The following is an 11,014-nucleotide window of genomic DNA, read 5'->3' as shown; positions in this document are numbered from 1 at the left end:
GTATCTTCTATACGACTCATGCTCGACCTTTCGGTCTTCTGTGTTCCAAGGCCATGTCTGTACATGCTAGGCTCGTCAAGTCAACCTAAGTGTTTGCATGTGTAAATCTGTCTTACACCCGTTGTATGTGAATGTTGGAATCTATCACACCCGATCATCGCGTGGTGCTTCGAAACAACGAACTATTGCAACGGTGCACAGTTAGGGGGAACACTTTCTTGAAATTATTATGAGGGATCATCTTATTTACTACTGTCGTTCTAAGTAAACAAGATGCAAAAACATGATAAACATCACATGCAATCAAATAATAATAGTGACATGATATGGCCAATATCACATAGCTCCTTTGATCTCCATCTTGGGGCTCCATGATCATCTCGTCACCGGCATGACACCATGATTTCCATCATCATGGTCTCCATCATCATGTCTCCATGAAGTTGCTCGCCAACTATTACTTATACTACTATGGCTAACACGTTTAGCAATAAAGTAAAGTAATTTACATGGCGTTTCTCAATGGCACGCAGGTCATACAAAAAATAAAGACAACTCCTATGGCTCCTGCCGGTTGTCATACTCATCGACATGCAAGTCGTGATTCCTATTTAAATAGCATGAACATCTCATACATCACATATATATCATTCATCATTCGTCACAACTTTGGCCATATCACATCACAAAACACTTGCTGCAAAAACAAGTTAGACGTCCTCTAATTGTTGTTGCAAGTTTTTACGTGGCTGCAATAGGGTTCTAGAAAGAACATTTTCTTACCTATGTGAAAGCCACAACGTGATTTGTCAACTTCTATTTACCCTTCATAAGGACCCTTTTCATCGAATCCGCTCCAACTAAAGTGGGAGAGACAGACACCCGCCAGCCACCTTATGCAACTAGTGCATGTCAGTCGGTGGAACCGGTCTGACGTAAGCGTACGTGTAAGGTTGGTCCGGGCCGCTTCATCCCACAATACCGTTGAAGCAAAATAAGACTAGTAGCGGTAAGAAAGTTGACAACATCTACGCCCACAACACACTGTGTTCTACTCGTGCAAAAAGAACTACGCATAGACCTAGCTCATGATGCCACTGTTGGGGAATGTTGCAGAAAACAAAAAATTTCCTACGTTTTCACCAAGATCCATCTATGAGTTCATCTAGCAACGAGTGATTGGATTGCATCTACATACCTTTGTAGATCACGCGCGGAAGCGTTCAAAGAACGGGGATGAGGAAGTCGTACTCGACGTGATCCAAATCACCGGAGATCCTAGCGCCGAACGGACGGCACCTCCGCGTTCAACACACGTACGGTCAGCGTGACGTCTCCTCCTTCTTGATCCAGCAAGGGGGAAGGAGAGGTTGATGAAGATCCAGCAGCACAATGGCATGGTGGTGGATGCAGGGGTCACCGGAGCAGGGCTTCGCCGTTTTACTACGAGAGGGAGAGGTGTAGCAGGGGAGAGGGAGGCGCCAAGACTCAAGGGTGTCGCTGCCCCCTCCCTCCCCCCCCCCCTTTATATAGGCCCCCTAGGGGGTGCGCCGGCCCTAGGAGATGGGATCTCCTAGGGGAGGCGGCGGCCAAGGGGTGGAGTGCTCCCCAAGCCAGGTGGGGCGCCCCCCCCCACCCTAGGGTTCCCAACCCTAGGCGCATGGGGTGGGCCAAGGGGGGCGCACCAACCCACTATGGGCTGGTTCCCCTCCCCACTTTGGCCCATGGGGCCCTCCGGGATGGGTGGCCCCACCCGGTGGACCCCCGGGACCCTTCCGGTGGTCCCGGTACAATACTGGTGACCCCCGCACTACTAGGAAAAGGGCTATAGATAGGATTGATACTAATGGCGCACCAGGGAAGTAGTGCGTCACTACTATATACTAATGGCGCACCAGAAACAGGGTGCGCCACTAGTATTATTTTTTTTCCATTTTCCATACATACTAATGGCGCATCAGGTCGACAATGCGCCATTACTAGTTCTAACTAGTAATGGCGCACCAGGCAGAGAGTGCGCCATTACTGTAATTTTTTTCTTATTCTTTTTTTTTGCAAAACTACTAATGGCGCACCGTTTCACAATGCGCCATTACTAGTTTAAACTAGTAATGGCGCACTATTACACGGTGCGCCATTAGTATCCCCCTCCATCTCCATCTTGATCTCGATTCCCCCTCCATCTCGATCTCGATCCCCCTCCATCTCGATCCCACCCGCACCCTCCCCCGCTAGCTCCACCGCCGCCGCCGACCCACCGCAACCCTCCCCCGCTCCATCGCCGCCGACGAGCACCCAGCCCCCCGCACCCTCCCCCGTTCCACCGCCGCCAACGGGCACCCCCCGCACCCTCCCCCGCTCCATCGCCGCCGCCGATGATATTTTCAAGTAACAAATTTGAACATATTTTTTAAAAAATTATTACTGTTTTTATAAAAAAAATATTATTGTTATGATTTAAACAAGTTTGAACATGTTTAAACACAAATAAATATAAAAAACAGCATTTAAAATGCATAAAAAATATTGGGGAGCCTGGGAATCGAACCCAGGACCTCCTGGTGTGTGTGCTGCGTGTTGACCAATCAGGCTAGTGGGTGGGTTCTGTTGTAGATAGGGTTAGGTTGTAGATAGGGCTAGTGTGGGCTAGATTAAAAAAATTCTAATGGCGCACCGAGGGGTGGTGCGCCATTAGAATAGTCGTACTTATGGCGCACGAGGGTGTGGTGCGCCATTAGAAAGCTTTCCCCCACACTAAATCCCCAATCTCTCTAATCTCTCCCCTGCCTCATCGATCTCACCCGCCGCCCCCCGTGTTCGCCGTCCCTCTCGCCGCCCCCTCGCCTCCTTCGCCATCCCCGAGCCGAGCGCCGCCTCCCTCGCCGCCTCCCTCCGCCGCTCCGCCGTCGCCGTCATTCTCGTCCCCGCCCCCCGCCCACCCGCCGCGCCCAGCTGCTGCTCCCACGAGATCACCGCCCTCCCGACTCCGACCCCACCGCCGTCCACTGCGACGAGCTCACCGTCGCCCTCCCCCGAGTCCGCCGTCCCCGTGCGGCCCCTGGTCAGTCTCTCTCCCCCTCTCTCCCGCGCTCATCCCCATGCCCCCACAGGGCGGCGCCCTAGGGTTAGGAGCAGGAGCTCGCCGCCGCCGCCCCATCGTGCCGCTGCTGTTGCTTCGTGCCGACGCCGCTCCCGCGTGCTCGTGCGCTGACTCTATTAGAATGTTGGTCTTAGGTTCATAACAGTGTCAGAGCTTCAGACTATGATGCTTCTCTGATTATCCTGTTATGGCACTGCTTCTATGAAACTGCCCCTTTTATATTTGGCACCCTCATTGTTACGTCCTGTAGATGCTTTCCTTATCCTGTAGGCTTGTACATCATTGCGTGTCTCTTCAGTGGTTGCTCAGTGGCTAATTCTGTTTGCTCCATTGATGAGCTCTAGGTGGCTTGGCGGTGTTGTCATTGTCTTTGCATATCAATGCTGGCGAAATTGCTTGACTTAATGTTTAATGTGTTCCTACATAGCTGAATAGGATAAAACTCATATTGTTCAACCGTTGCCCCTTTTACATTTAGTGCACTCATTGTTATGTCCCGGAGATCCTTTCATTACCATATAGGCTTGTACATCATGTGTCTCTTAAATGGTTTCTATAAGCTGGATGTCATTAGTTGTGTCCAAGTTGTGTTAATGGGCTGCTGCTTTGTGATGTAACCACCAAACTCCCTGATTTTGCAGTTTGATTGCTACATTTATCTCAACTTCTAGTTGACATTTCTACTTGATTAGAATTTTACAAGGGACTTATGCTGAAATTTCAGAATCTGATTCTGACTATGATGCTTCTTTGATTATCCTGTTATGCCCTGTCAACGATTTGCTTCCCTCGACGCTGCGAGTTATTAGTTCTCATGCCCCAATGAATTCTCTTCACTATGCTCTAGGCAATCAACTGTGGTAGATGCTAGAGTATTGTAACTGCATTTCACATGCCAAAGTAAATGTAGCCTATTAGGACAATATGATTATTTTAGAATAGTTAGAGGAGCATCGGTTTATTGCATCAGATGTGATATGTCAGGAGATTTATTCCATGTGTTAATATTTTATTCCCAATAGTTCTGTTAAGATGAGATCTATCCATTGTCCATAATATATTGCTGAATAATAATATGTGTGGTGTCTTTGACATAAATAATAAATTGGAAGATGTTCAGAGATTTAGGCCAACTGGAACTTTAACAATATTGGTGATGATGACGAGTAGTTCTTATTATCTTCTGTGTTCACGTCTCTAGATTTTATCTCATGTGTTCACATCTGTCTTAATACCTTACCTTGCCTTGTTCGGTTCTAGTGCATAAAGGTCTGTTGGTCTATTGTAAGGGTACTAATTGGTCTCTTCTGCTGCTTATCAGAGATGGCGGGAAGCAGCCACCGCCGCTCTGCGACACCGCAGTATGAGTTGGATGCTTCCGAGTTCTTCACTATCATACTTGGGACTTCAGTATCATCCATGCCGCAGGTATATAAAACGAGAGATCTCCCCTTCACCCATCTTATTATGATATCTGTTGTTTGCCTACATCACTCATTGTCCCAAACTGCAGAGGCTGCCTGACAGTTTTAAGAACATGCTGATGGGTGAAGATCCGCCAAATAATGTGAAGGTGCGACAGGCCGGCAGCGGGTTTCGCAGGCTGTGGGATGTGGAGTTGGTGATCAAGGAGGGCCACATGTACTTGTCTCGTGGGTGGGAGAAGTTATACCGTGCCTACGACCTGCGGCTGGGGTACTTCCTTCTCTTCACGTACGACGACGACGCCACCATGCTCATCGTGAAGGTGTTCAACGCGACTATGTGTCACATGCGCTACGCTGAAGATTATGATGCCGGTACGTTCTACCTCTTCTTATTCCTCTACATTTGGCTTTGTCTCACATCGATTGTTAACGGTCATTGTTGCATTTGGACAGGTAATGGGAGCAGCAGCAGCGACAATGGCTACAGCCAAAGCAGCAGCGACCATGGCTATAGTGAAAGCAGCAGCGATTCTGGCTGTAGCGAAAGCAGCAGCAATTCTGGTAGCAGCATAGACAACAAGAAGGATGATCCGGACTGGAGTGCAGGAGAAGAGGAGCAGAGTGGGGATGAGGAGCTGCAGGATGACGATGGGCATCAGGCTGAGGATGACCTAGCGCTGTGGTGGCTGACCAAGGGCAAGAGATGGTGGTGGCTGACCAAGGGCAAGAGATGGTGGTGGCTGACCATGGGCAAGAGATGGAGGTGGCTGAGGATGACCTAGCGATGGTCGTGCCTGAAGGTGGCCTCGCGATGGTGGTGGTGCCTGACAATGACCACGCACCGGTGGTGGCGCCGACGATCCCACAGCTGGGCGACATGACCACGCCAATTGAGGTAGAAGACTACATCCCACTGCCTCCACCGCCTCCACCGCCTCGCTGCTCTTGGCGCATCAGGCTGAGGAAGGAGAAGGAGAAGAACAATGCATGAGAACTGAACTTTGTCAGGTATGTCAGATCTCCAAAATGATATATATATACTTAGTTACCTATGTTATCTCTAATATGCTTAGTTTCCTATAGGTTAGCTTCATTTTACCTAAGTTGGCTCTAATATGCTAACTTAGAGCTTATATGCTTAGTTTCCTATAGGTTAGCTCCAAAATAACTTATGTTAGCACAAAATGATCAAGTTTACATAATAAGCTTATAGTCTTTTTCTTATTCTTCTTCTTTTCCAAAATGACATAGGTTAGCTTCATTTTACCTAAGTTGGCTCTAATATGCTAACTTAGAGCTTATATGCTTAGTTTCCTATAGGTTAGCTCCAAAATAATTTATGTTAGCACAAAATGATCAAGTTTACATAATAAGCTTATAGTCTTTTTCTTATTCTTCTTCTTTTCCAAAATGACATAGGTTAGCTTCATTTTACCTAAGTTGGCTCTAATATGCTAACTTAGAGCTTATATGCTTAGTTTCCTATAGGTTAGCTCCAAAATAACTTATGTTAGCACAAAATGATCAAGTTTACATAATAAGCTTATAGTCTTTTTCGTATTCTTCTTCTTTTCCAAATGACATAGGTTAGCTTCATTTTACCTAAGTTGGCTCTAATATGCTAACTTAGAGCTTATATGCTTAGTTTCCTATAGGTTAGCTCCAAAATAACTTATGTTAGCACAAAATGATCAAGTTTACATAATAAGCTTATAGTCTTCTTCTTATTTCTTTTCCAAAATTCTTCTTATTCTTCTTCTAGTGTTCTTCTTCTTCTAGTATTCTTCTAGTCTTCTTCTTTTTCTTCTTCTAACTTCTTGTTTATCATTTTGCTGATTTAATTTAATTCACGGAAGCTTGCATGGATAGAGTGCTTCTTTTCCATTTATGTTTTTATTTTGTATCAATGTGAAACTTTTGTGAATTGATGGATAACGGTGTTGGATGAACAATGTGAAACTTTTGTAATATGTAATGATGGAACTATGTGTTGGCTATGTATGTATATATGATGGAACTTGTGTGTTGGCTATGTATGTATATATGATGGAACTTGTGTGTTGGCTATGATTGTTATATGGATGCTTGTTGTATATATATATGTGTTGGATATCTCATAGGTGAAATAGTGACATGAGATTAAGAAAAAAAATTAAAAAAAATTGTTACTAATGGTGCACTAACGTGTGGTGCACCATTAGTATAGCAGACACTAGTGGCACACTGTGGGCAAAACTAATGGCACACTGCCTGGTGCGCCATTAGTATACCAGATACTAATGGCGCACCTGTGGTGCGCCATTAGTAAGATATACTGGTGGCGTGCTACTAATGGCGCACTGGTAATGCGCCATTAGTAGGCGAAACCAGTGCGCCATTAGTAGGCCTTTTCCTAGTAGTGCCGAAACTCTCCCGATGGCCGAAACTGCACTTCCTATATATAATTCTTCACCTCCGGACCATTCTGGAACTCCTCGTGACGTCCGGGATCTCATCCGGGACTCCGAACAACTTTCGGGTTACTGCATATTATATCTCTACAACCCTAGCGTCACCGAACCTTAAGTGTGTAGACCCTACGGGTTCGGGAGACATGTAGACATGATCGAGATGGCTCTCCAGTCAATAACCAGCAGCGGGATCTGGATACCCATGTTGGCTCCCACATGCTCCTCGATGATCTCATCGGATGAACCACGATGTCGAGGATTCAAGCAACCCCGTATACAATTCCCTTTGTCAATCGGTACGTTACTTGCCCGAGATTTGATCGTCGGTATCCCAATACCTCGTTCAATCTCGTTACCAGCAAGTCACTTTACTCGTACCGTAATGCATGATCCCGTGACCAGACACTTGGTCACTTTGAGCTCATTATGATGATGCATTACCGAGTGGGCCCAGAGATACCTCTCCGTTATACGGAGTGACAAATCCCAGTCTTGATCCGTGTCAACCCAACAGACACTTTCGGAGATACCCGTAGTATACCTTTATAGTCACCCAGTTACGTTGTGACGTTTGGTACACCCAAAGCACTCCTACGACATCCGGGAGTTATACGATCTCATGGTCTAAAGAAAAGATACTTGACATTGGAAAAACTCTAGCAAACGAACTATACGATCTTGTGCTATGTTTAGGATTGGGTCTTGTCCATCACATCATTCTCCTAATGATGTGATCTCGTTATCAATGACATCCAATGTCCATAGTCAGGAAACCATGACTATCTGTTGATCAACGAGCTAGTCAACTAGAGGCTTACTAGGGACATGTTGGTGTCTATGTATTCACACATGTATTACGAATTCCGGATAACACAATTATAGCATGAATAAAAGACAATTATCATGAACAAGGAAATATAATAATAACCCTTTTATTATTGCCTCTAGGGCATATTTCCAACAGGCCGGCCCTTGCTGGGCGCGCCAGGAGGAGGAGTCCTCCTAGTAGGAGTAGGACTCCCCTTTCCTACTCCTACTAGGAGGGGGAAAGGAAGGACGAGAGGGAGAAGGAAAGGGGGCGCCTCCCCCCTTCCCTAGTCCAATTCGGACCAGAGGGGAGGGGGCGCACGGCCTGCCATGGCCGGCCCTATCTCTCTCCACTAAGTCCCATGTGGCCCATTATTTCTCCTGGGGGTTCCGGTAACCCTCCGGCACTCTGGTTTTCTCCGAAATCACCCAGGACACTTGCGGTGTCCGAATATAGTCATCCAATATATCAATCTTTATGTCTTGACCATTTCGAGACTCCTCGTCATGTCCGTGTCACATCCGAGACTCCAAACTACCTTCGGTACATCAAATCACATAAACTCATAATACCGATCGTCACCGAACGTTAAGCGTGCGGACCCTACGGGTTCGAGAACTATGTAGACATGACCGAGACACGTCTTCGGTCAATAACCAATAGCGGAACCTGGATGTTCATATTGGCTCCTACATATTCTACGAAGATCTTTATCGGTCAAACCGTATAACAACATACGTTGTTCCGTTTGTCATCGGTATGTTACTTGCCAGAGATTCGATCGTCGGTATCTCAATACCTAGCTCAATCTCGTTACCGGCAAGTCTCTTTACTTGTTCTGTAATGCATCATCCCGCTACTAACTCATTAGTTGCATTGCTTGCAAGGCTTATAGTGATGTGCATTACCGAGAGGGCCCAGAGATACCTCTCCTACAATCGAAGTGACAAATCCTAATCTTGATCTATGCCAACTCAACAAGTACCATCGGAGACACGTGTAGAGCACCTTTACAATCACCCAGTTATGTTGTGACGTTTGGTAGCACGCAAAGTGTTCCTCCGGTAATCGGGAGTTGCATAATCTCATAGTCATAGGAACATGTATAAGTCATGAAGAAAGCAATAGTAGTAAACTAAAATGATCAAGTGCTAAGCTAACGGAATGGGTCAAGTCAATCACATCATTCTCCTAATGATGTGATCCTGTTTATCAAATGACAACTCATGTCTATGGTTAGGAAACATAACCATCTTTGATCAATGAGCTAGTCAAGTAGAGGCATACTAGTGACACTCTGTTTGTCTATGTATTCACACATGTATTATGTTTTCGGTTAATACAATTCTAGCATGAATACTAAACATTTGTCATGAAATAAGAAAATAAATAATAACTTTATTATTGCCTCTAGGGCATATTTCCTTCAATTAGTACCTAGAAACTACTGCCCTAATTACCATCTAATTTGATGAACCCTAACTAATTTGATACAATCTAAAATTTGAAGAACCCTAGAAAATTTAGCTAGGCAGAGGTAGGGGAGGGGGAGGAGGAGGCGTGCTCACCTCGGGTGCCTGCGGCGAGGTCGGGGCAGGCGGCGTCGAGGTCGGGGTCGGGGCCTCAGGCGCGCGGCGGAGGGCGGTGTCGAGGTCGGGGTCGGGGCGGCGTCGAGGTCGGGGTCGGGGGCGGCGTCGAGGTCGGGGTTGGGGACGGCGTCGAGGGTGTGCAGAGAGCGATCGGAGAGCATGCGGCGGCGGACGGCGATGCAGAGCGGCGATAGCGGAGGAGTAGGGATTTGGGGGAAGTGGCCGTGGGGGAAGAACGAACCGCGCGGTTAAGTCAAAAGTAGCAGTAGCGCGTTCCAGGAAGTGTGCTACTGCTACGTTAGCTATAGCACGTTTCTGAACATGTGCTACTGCTATTCATTTCTCTTTTTTATTTGCTTTCCATTTAATTTAGTTTTCGTTAGCCGTAGCACCTTTTTTCATAAACGCGCTACTACAAAACAAGTAGCGGTAGTGCTGTTTCTATAAGATTGCTACTACTATGTGTAGCCTATTGGCTTAGCATTGGGAATTTTAGTAGTAGCGCTTTTATGGCTAGACACACTACTGCTATATATGTATCTGTAGCGCAGTTTTCGCCAACGCGCTACTGCTAGTTAGCACTAGCGTGCTTTTTTAACAAGTGCTACTGCTAAAGTTCTGTGTATAAGGTTTTCCCTAGTAGTGGATGGTTGAAGTATCATAATATGTTACTATAACATAACACATCCCAAGGCAAACTGAGTCTATATCTTAATAATGATGGCTTGCATGATACCACATATATGTTACTCCCCACTAGAAAGGTAGTAACATAGACTAGTAACATATGCAATGTTACTAGTCTAAGTTACTCACCACTATGACTAGCCTAATCATGTCTAGGGTAAATGTGTCGTGGGGCGTGCGGTAACGCCTGCTTTCAATGGTTTGCGTGTTGACCTACAGTTGGATTTGATTGAGGGAACAGATCCAACTGAAACCTCCCCACTGGCTGATCGTGACCTGTGGCATTGTTGTACTAGGTCGTGTCGCTTGTAGACCTAGGCCCTTAGCTGGCCGACTACCGCCTTGTGCCTACTCAGTGCCCCCCCCAGAGAGAGAGAGGGTGAGTTAGATTTAAGGCTGCTGCCAATGCATGGGTGCTTAGATGAGGTGCTAAGCACATTAAATAGCTTAGCAACTATATTCCCCAATGCATATGTGCTTAGCTTATGGTTGCTAAAGCTTGCTTCATTTAATGATTTAGCAACTAAAGCTCTTTATGTATTGGTGGGCTCCTTTTCTTTAAATGTTTTGCCTAGGTTCACGCGCTTAGCATTGGTTCTTCCTGAGGTCACCACACACTCATCTCTCTCCTCTTAAATAACTTGTCACATCAGATTTTTTACCTACGTGGAAGGCTTAGCACCTGTACAAGGTGAAGCATTGGGAGGGGCCTAACAGGGTGGTGTCTAACAAAGAATGAGACAAACAATTTACATTCTTCGTTTGCTTCAAAATGTGAGGCATTTCAGTCGATTTTAGAGACGACGCGTGGACCGAGCGCCAAGACAAGCACGACATGTTCGGCTGAAGGGCCGTTTGTAAAGAGGAGGTGCTAGTTGACGTTGCGCGTGCATCAATTTTCCGACGCCGAAAAACATGACCGAGGAAGGGAAATGTTTGGAGAGATGGACATG

This window comes from Triticum aestivum, chromosome 3A, assembly GCF_018294505.1.
Source record: "Triticum aestivum cultivar Chinese Spring chromosome 3A, IWGSC CS RefSeq v2.1, whole genome shotgun sequence".
Classification (NCBI taxonomy): Eukaryota; Viridiplantae; Streptophyta; class Magnoliopsida; order Poales; family Poaceae; genus Triticum; species Triticum aestivum.
This window is presented reverse-complemented; position numbering follows the sequence as displayed.